This window comes from Chelonoidis abingdonii, chromosome 24 (assembly GCF_003597395.2).
Source record: "Chelonoidis abingdonii isolate Lonesome George chromosome 24, CheloAbing_2.0, whole genome shotgun sequence".
Lineage (NCBI taxonomy): Eukaryota > Metazoa > Chordata > Testudines > Testudinidae > Chelonoidis > Chelonoidis abingdonii.
Window position 1 is genome coordinate 2,510,307 of NC_133792.1, and position 9,122 is coordinate 2,519,428.

Sequence of the window (9,122 nt, forward strand, 5' to 3'; positions counted from 1 at the left end):
TTGTCTTATTACTCCCTAAATTCGGACCCTCGCTTTTCACTAATTAAATTTCATCCGTACTATTAGTACTCCAGTTTACAAGGATCAGAGGGTAGCCGTGTAGTTCGGATATGTAAAGCAGCCATGAAAGATGATGAAGTGTGGCTATATCCCCACGCAACTCATACTCCTAAAATGTCTGTTAGTGACATATAAGGGGCACAGGAACACGTCTACTGCTCACCCAGCCAACAACCCCTCGGAACCCCTCTGAGAAACTTCTTTTTTCTTTTTTATCTACGACAAATACACAAGGTCAACTCCGAGATCATTCCCTGTAGGCAATAATCCCCGCTCCTGTCTCCTGTGCTTAAGCACATACCCCCAAAGCCTTGTGTCGTCCAGCAAACTCTAATCTAGCAAAAATTCCAATTTTGTGCCAAGGGGAACGCCTCAGTCGACTCCAAAAAAGATGTAACATAAAACGATTGCTCCCAAATACACATCCCCTGAGGAAGTCCACTAAGTAATCCCTCCCCTACCAGCTTGCAGTTCACCTTGCTAGTAGCGCTGTGTGTCGATCCTTCCCTCTTTTAAACTAGGTTTGCTTATTCCAACACATATCTTTTTAATACTTTTTTTTTTGCATTACTTTTTTATTTTTTTTTTTTTTTAATTTCTTTCTTTCGTTTTTGTTTTGTTTTTTTTTTTTTTTTACTTCTTTTCTTTAATTTCTTTTTTTTTTTTTTTTATTTTTTTTTTTTTTGTTATTTTTTTTTTTTTTTTTTTTCTTTTTTTTTTTATTCGACCATTTTTATATTTTTTTTATTATTTATTTCTTGGTTTATTTTTAAATGTTTTTCATTATCTTTATTTTTTTTTATTTTTTTTCTTTTTCTCCTTTTATTTTTTTTTTTTTTTTTTTTTTTTTTTTTTTTTTTTTCTTTTTTTTTTTTTTTTTTTTTTTTTTTTTTTTTTTTTTTTTTTTTTTTTTTTGTTTTTTTTTTTTTTTTTTTTTCTTTTTTTTTTTTTTCTTTTTTATTTTTTTCTTTTTATTCATTCTTCTTAGTTAATCTTTTCTTTTCATTTTTATTTTTTTTTTTCATATTTATTTTTATTTTTTTTTTTTTGTGATTTTTTTTTTTTTTTTGTCTTTTTTTTTTATTCTTTTTTTGTACTTTTTTTGTTTTTAGTTTTTTTTTTTTCTTTTTTTTTTTTTTTTGTTATTTTTATTTTTTTTTTTTCTTTGTTTTTTTTTTTTTTTACCGTTTTTTTCTTTTTTTTTACTTTTTTTTTTTTTATTTTTATTTTTTTCGTTTATTTTTTTTTTTTTATTTGCTATATTTTTTTATTTTTTATATTTAGTAATGTTTTCCTTGTATTTGTAAGTTCTATTTTACTTTTTTTTTCTTATATCTTTTTTACCAAAGACCTCATACCAGACGAAAAAAGATAAAAAACAAAAAAAATAAAATAAGTTTTTTTTTACTGTAGTTTTGTTTTTTTGAATTTTTTTATATATTATTTTTTTATTCTTATATATATTTGTATATTTTTATTTATTCTTTATTATTAATTCTTATTTTCTTTTCTCTTAGCTTTTGTCTAGATATATTTTTATATTGTATTTGTGTGCATTTTTATGTTTCGTTTGGTTTATTTTTTTCTTTTTTTTATTAGTTATTTTATATTCTTATTTGCTTTCACTTATATATTTATTCTGTATCTTATTTTATTTTATTATATTAATTAATTTTATTCATCATTTACTTTTTAATTAGTTTTTTTATCTTTATGCATTTTATTTTTATATATTTTTTTTTTTATTTTTTATTAGTTTTAGATGTTTAATATTTTTTATATTTTATCTTAATAAATATTTTTTTTTTTTTTTATTTTTATTACATATTGTCATATTAGTTATTTTTTTATTCTTTTTTTTTTATTTCCTACTTTTCTTTTTTTTTTTTTTTTTTTTTTTTTTTTTTTGTTCCTTTTTCCCCCTTGGATCCCCATCTTTTTCCCCTTTCCCCCTTCCCCCTCCCCCTGTGGCCCCCTTCTTCCCACTGCCCTCCCTGCCCTCGCGGATCAATTAGATGTCCCACATGGCCGTATCTTTTTTGCTAAAAAAAATGGTGATAGTAAACTTCTCAATAGGAAGGAATTTCAGGTTGGTCGTTGGGCCCAAAGAGCTACCTTTTTTAAAACCATTTGTCTTTTGTCCGCCAGTTACCATTGACACTCCAAATGTCCCTTGACTACTTTCTCCTTCAAAATTATTCCAAAGAAAACTTGCATGCCTACAGTGTCACTGAAAGCCTGTAGTCGCCCAGATCAAACAGTTTTTCGCTTTCTTACAGATAGGGAACTATGTTTAGGCAAAGTTCCCAGTCAATGGTACAAAACCCTGGTTTACTTATTCATTAAAAAGTTCTTGCTAATGGCTCGCCATTTCATGTGCCAGTTCCTGTAATATTTGGGCGAAGATTAGTCTGGCCCTCCGATTTCAATCATAAGTAGCTGTTCGAGTTGGCGTCTACCTCAGATGTGGTAATATCTACCTCCATATCCTCATTCCCATTTGTCATCCTTCCATTATCCCTAAGCTCCTCATTAAAGACTGAGGCAAAGTATTTATTTAGATATTGGGCCATGCCTAGATTATCCTTAACCTCCACTCCATCCTCAGTGTTTAGCGGTCCCACTTCTTCTTTCTTTGTTTTCTTATTTATATGGTTATAGAACCTTTTACTTCTGGTTTTCATTCCCTTTGCAAGGTCCAACTCTACATGGTTTTTGGCCTTTCTCACTTTATCCCTACACGTTCTGACCTCAATAAGCTTTCCTTGCTAATCCCACCCATCTTCCGCTCATTGTAGGCTTTCTGCTTTTTCTTAATCACCTCTCTAAGATGCTGTTCCACCAAGGTAGCCAGCTCAACCCCCAGGTCCTACTGAACCTCAGATGGGGCTGTGCTGGGCTTGGAAGAGGGTTTTGTGGATCCACAGACTCTCAGAAATCTGCTGAAACACTTTGGAGTCAGTTTCTCCCTTGATCTCAGTGTAACTCTCCTGGGACTCCAAATCTGGTGAAAAATCCAGTCATTGGGACTCCTGCTACTGTCTCAGCCTTCTGGTTTCCTGTTGGGTAAGCCTCAGGCCATCTGGGAAAGCAGTCCATGGCCACCATGAAAGATTGATTTCCAGACTCCACTCCAGGGAAAGGCCCAAGCACACCAACTGCAAAGCATTCCACAGGTGCCCTCCCGAGGTCCTGCTGCACTGGTGTACTCCCTGCCATAGGGAAACCCTTCTTTGCTGTGCAAGTATGACATTTCCTGTATCAGTTTGCTGCATCCTGCCTGGATTTGACCCAATGGAAATTTTCTTAGCTTGGCCAAGGCTTTTGTAACCCCAAAATGTGACAACCTCAGCACCTCCTTTTTCAGTGTATCTGGTACCACCACCTGATACCTGTACCCATCACCCAATGGTCATGGCCCTCTCCTCTACAATATTTCATCTTTAAATTTAAATCCATTGTGCCCAGAAGCTTTTCCTGTGGTATTCTGAGGGGATACTACACTCTAGGAGGGTGGAGTTTGCCTGCTGATTTGCCAATCACACCTTATTCTGATATCCAGACACTCTCCTTTCCTTTTTCATGCTGTCTTTCAAATCCTCTGTCATCTCTCTACCAAAGACATGGATGCTGCACACATCAGTGGCGCTCTCTTGACCTCTTTTAAGTAAAGGGCAACTGATTCTCTTGTATGTGCAGAACCACTGCAGCTGTCACAGTAGCTGGCCATATAGCAAGGATCCTGAGGAACTGGGGAGGAATGGCTGACACAGACAGTGCATGGAACTGGCCAGCTGCTGCAGGTATTCCCTGCCCCATAGCAAACAGAGGAGTGGCAGTTCTGGGCCCATGAAATGAGCACCAAGATGTGATGCAAACTTGGAACAACCAGCCTGAAGAGAACATCTAGATGTGTGTGCCAGCTTTGCCCCCACCCTGCAGTCCAGAGACACCACAGTAAGAGTGGTTCTGACAGTGGAGAAATTGCTTTTGATCACAACCCAACAGCCCTGGATTGTGATCACTATGTGGGCAATCAACTTGGTGTTGGAAAATCTCCAGTGGGGGCAGTCCATCATCCAGTGTGCAAGGCCATTAAGCTGCACAGGATTATGACACTGGACGATGTACAGGGGATAATGCACAGATTGATTGAAATGGGCTTCCCTAACCGGGGCAGGGTGATAGAGGGAACGTGTGTCCTGATTCTGCCCCCACCATGCCTCTGAGAACAGAACAAAAAGGGGCATGTCCCCAGGGGTCTGGATCTGCTGATGGATCACTATAGACATTTCACTGACATTAATGCTGGCCAGCAGGGCATGTCCATGGTGCTTGCATCTTTGGGAAGACAAGACTTTCTGACAAGCTGCAGTCAGGGACATTTTCCCCTAGACTGTCTTATTGACATTGGTGGGATTGCAATGCCCAGTGAGCCTCGGGAACCCAGCCTGCTCTTTGCTTCCTGACTCAGGAACCCATACAGTGATGGCAGCAAGGAAAGATGTGGCTCTCACTTAAGCAGATGCAGGATATCCGTGAAGCGTGCCTCTGGCAGACTAAAGGGGAGATGGTGATGTCGTGCTGCTAGGCTCCGTCACAGCGGCAGATATTCCTGTTGTTGCTGCATGTGGTGTTTGGCACAGTATCTGGGAAGCCAGGAGGGACATGCTACCCCTAACGGGAGGGGAGAGGTGGGCAGCTGTCTGCTGGTTTTCTGCAGCCTGATGCAAGATCAGTTTCTGGAGCCCATTGTGGTGCTGTGCGGCAGAGGGAAACCGGCAGAGCACACTTCGCTGAGGCCAGTGTGTTACATTGTGTTGTTTCACACACACAGATTGGCTGGTTTACTCACTGGGTTTTCGGACAGGGGGCTCTTCATTCGGAGGGGCTGCATCTCTCTATCGTAAGGCAAAGAAAATCAATCCTGGTTTTCACAAAACAGAACTTTAGTGTGCAGTACTAACAGGGTGGTGGCTCGGAGCTGCATGCCAGATCAGTGTAGTGTATTCACAGCAGTTCTTCTACTGGGGATGAGTGGAAGGAGGTAGATGGCCTCATGAAGAAAGCTTTGCTGTCCACACATTGTATTGGCTCTGCAGTGCTCCTCTTTGGGTGCTGCATTCCCTAAAGCACCTGTTTGTGTTGCCTGAGGATATCTGGTTGCAATCCTCAGAACTTTTGTCTTTCATCTCAGTCCGTTGTCCAGAGTCAGCAGCCTGAACCAGTTCTGAGTACATGTCTCCTCTTGTCCATTGCTAATTTCCTCCTTATCATGATAAGAGTCTCAGCAGGTGTACAAGGGACAGGTCTCCAGAATATCCCAGACAAGGTCACTGTTACACAGCCAGACTGAGCTGTTGTTAAATTTTAGGGGCTGGAGATGCTGGCAGATGTATCTCTCATGAGAGCATCAAAGGCCCAGAGAAGGCTGCTAGTGGGAGGGCTCATGATCACCGAAGGACATCCACTGCTGGCTTCTTCACAGTGGAGATGCCCCCAAGAGGTCCTTATAGAGCATCAAGAGAGGTATCTTGCTGTCACAGGGATAGCTCAGTGGTTTGAGCATTGGGTTGCTAAACCCAGGGTTGTGAGCTCAATCCTTGAGGGGGCTACTTAGGGATCTGGGGCAAAATTAGTACTTGGTCCTGCTAGTGAAGGCAGGGGGCTGGGCTCAATGACCTTTCAAGGTCCATTCCAGGAGATGTACTTATTATTATTAGCATGAACTCTGGCAACTCAAGTGGAAGAAAATAAGGAGGTGGTCAAAACAGAATTTGAAGAGCAACACAAAAAACTAACAGCAACATTTTTTAAGTACATCAGAAGCAAGAAGCCTTCTGAACAAGAAGTGGGGCCACTAGAAAATCGAGGTGCTAAAGGGGCACTCGGGGAAGACATGCTGTGTTACGGAAGAGTCAACACGGCTTTTGTAAAGGGAAACCATGCCTCACCAATCTACTAGAATTCTTTGAGGGGATCAATAGGCATGTTGAGAAGGGTGATCCAGTGGATATAGTATATTTGGACTTTCAGAAAGCCTTTAACAAGGTCCCCCACCAAAGGGGTGGGGAAACTTTTTTGGTATCAGAGGCCATTGACCCACCAAAAATATCAATGGTGGGCCACACACCTTCAACTCAACTGCCGTTTCTGTGTGTGTGGAAAATGAATAATGTAGGGTTATTTTCCTCTTCACATAACTCAAGAACCGGGGGTCAGCCAATGAAATTAATAGGCAATAGGTTTAAAACTAAGATAAGCAAAGTACTACTTTACACAACGCACAGTCAACCTGTAGAACTCATTGCCATGGGACATTGTGAAGGCCAAAAGTATAACTGGGTTCAAAAAAGAACTAGATAAGTTCATGGAGGATAGGTCCAGCAATGGCAATTAGCCAAGATGGTCAGGGACGCAATCCCATCCTCAGGGTGCACCCCTAGCCTCTGACTGCCAGAGGTTAGGAATGAGTGAGAGGGGATGGATCACTCGATGATTGCCATGCTCCTGTTTACTGCACCTGGCTCTGGCCACTGTCAGGATACTGGGCTAGATGGACCATTGGTTTGACCCAGTCTGGCTGTTCTTAGGTTCTATTCCCACTCCAGGTTTAGGCTGCTTTTGGAGATGCCATCCTTTGGGTCAGATGCTGAACCAAGCTGTTGTTTGCCAGTGGGTGTCCATGTGAAAGTTTAAACCCCAAGCGCTTACTGAAGTGGCCCACCAATATTTCCCCTCTAATACACCCATTCCACAGCTTTGTGCCAGCTATTATTGTGCAGACAGTGGTAGCACCATTTCACTACAGGCATTCAGCTCTAGTTTTTGTAGAACATCTCTGGATTCCTCAAGTATAACAGACTCCAAACAAGGTCAGTTCAAAATGACACATGGAAGTACAGGCTCCAGCCTATCTTCTAGGCCTCCATCGAGGCTGGATTGGTCCATGTGTCACGACAGAGCTCATTTGGGAGTAGCCAGGCAGTTGCTCACCATTACAATCAGCCAGTTGTTAAAACAGTGCTTAGGAGAGAAGTTCCCAAAGGCTTGTGGCTGTTGTCATAGACCTCAGCATCATGTCAACGCAATGTCTCTCTGCTGACAGTCACTCTCAGGCATGCTGTTCTTCTGGACCACTCTTGGCAACACAGAAATGTATATGCCCAGCTTTATTGGCCAGTGACATGCAGCCAGGTATGGGAAGCTAGTGCCCTCTTCCCACACAGCTCCACACTTGAGAAGGGCAATGGAAGATCTTGCACTAGCAAATGGCATCCCAGGTGAAGGCTGAATTCAGTGTTTAGTTAAACATTCTTTCAGCTCTAATAATTGCAGGTGTTCTCAGTACAAAGGTGAGGGAGTAAAGTCGGCTGGTTACTCATGCCTCTCTGAGGCAAAACACCCATTGGCTTGGGATCCAGAAGAATATATTGGAAAATTCTGTGGGGTGGGGGAAAAGGGCAGGATGGGGTTTACAGCCAGCTTCTTTGGTTCTGCTCCTTTATTTGCAAATATGAGGTTAAAAACCTTGATTTTAAACTTGTTTTGGTTTTGTCCTTTGCTCTGTTTGCAGTTTCCCTCTCACTGTTTGGTTTAGTTAATCAGTCTTTGAAGGCAAACAGTCATGGGGAACAGCAAGGGGAACATGAAGCCAACCTGGCCTTGCATGGCTGATCTGAGTTAAACCCTTTTCATTACTACTGTAGGATAGTGAAAGAGCCTCTGTGGGGCTGGAGGTTAATGGTTCCTTGTGAGTTGCTAAGATTTATTGTGGTGTGGCCATGCTGACAGCGAGTTAATGATGGCTGATGGTTACATGATGGCTTCCAGAAGAGATTGCAGTGGGAAGTGATGCAAACACAATGTTGTCACAACCTCTGATTCTATCTGTGGAGGAGGAAAGAGGAAGTTTGGCCGTTTGTTGATTGCAGTAACCCATCAAATCCAATCTAAGTATAGATACAATCAGGGAGCTACACATGGAAAATGTTGTTGTCTTTCTTTCCATTCTCTATGGCTTCTAAGTAACCAAGGGAGAGAGAGCTTCTTCTGTGATGATTCCATTGTTCGCTGGATGGTGGGTTAGTCCTAGAGAAGGAAAGTCTTATAGTTAAACATCAGGGTGTAGGATTAAAAGACCTGGGATCTGTTCCTGGCTCTGTCACAGACTCAGTCTGTGACTTTAGGCTGATCACGTCATGACTCTGTGCCTCAGTTTCCCCATCTGAAAAGTGGACACAATGCTGCTTCCCTGCTGTCATAACATACAGAGCCACAGGCCTTCTTAAACAATGACCTTTTCTTTGAGAGCCATGAGCCACAGACAAAACAAGCAAGCTCCTGGCTTTGTTCTTGGAGACCCCTCACTTTTCTGGACCCTTATGACAGCACCAAGGCATCGAGTGGCTGAACGGCATTGCTGCAAGCATGTCTCACTGCACCTACATCATAGCGGCAGGAGGAGGCTTCCATCATCCCAGTCAGAGGGGGCGTTTAGGGCTCAGCTGAAAGGTGCCAGAAGAACATAGTGTTAGTCTGACCAGCCTTTTAGCTCAGCACTTGTAAACATATATTCTGTCTCAGCGCAAAAACAAAAACAGACCAAGGTTTCTCCTCTGAGTCTTTAGTGGACAGTGGTTCAAATCACCAAAATACAGCTTAGTTCAACATGCTTCTCAGTCTGGGAGAGAGGCCCAGGGCTGGACTGAGGTGCACTGGCAGAGCTGCATGTGGAGATCCCAGGGCTGGATCAGCCATGGTGGTGGTAGGGGGGCAGGACTGAGGGGCATTGGCAGAGCTGGGCATGGAGAGATCCCAGGTCTGGATCAGCCGTGGTGGTGGTAGGGGGACAGGACTGAGGAGCACTGGCAGAACTGCATGTGGAGATCCCAGGGCTGGGGATCCCAGGGCTGCCTTATTTTCAAGACACTTGCATTCACACAAAGCTCTTTGACAGTGACTGCTGCTAACAACATCTAAAATGCTGCAGGTTTTTGTGTTAATCCTGTTGCTGCTTGCCAGGGAAACAAGTTCATTTCTGTTTGGCTGCAAAATAGCCC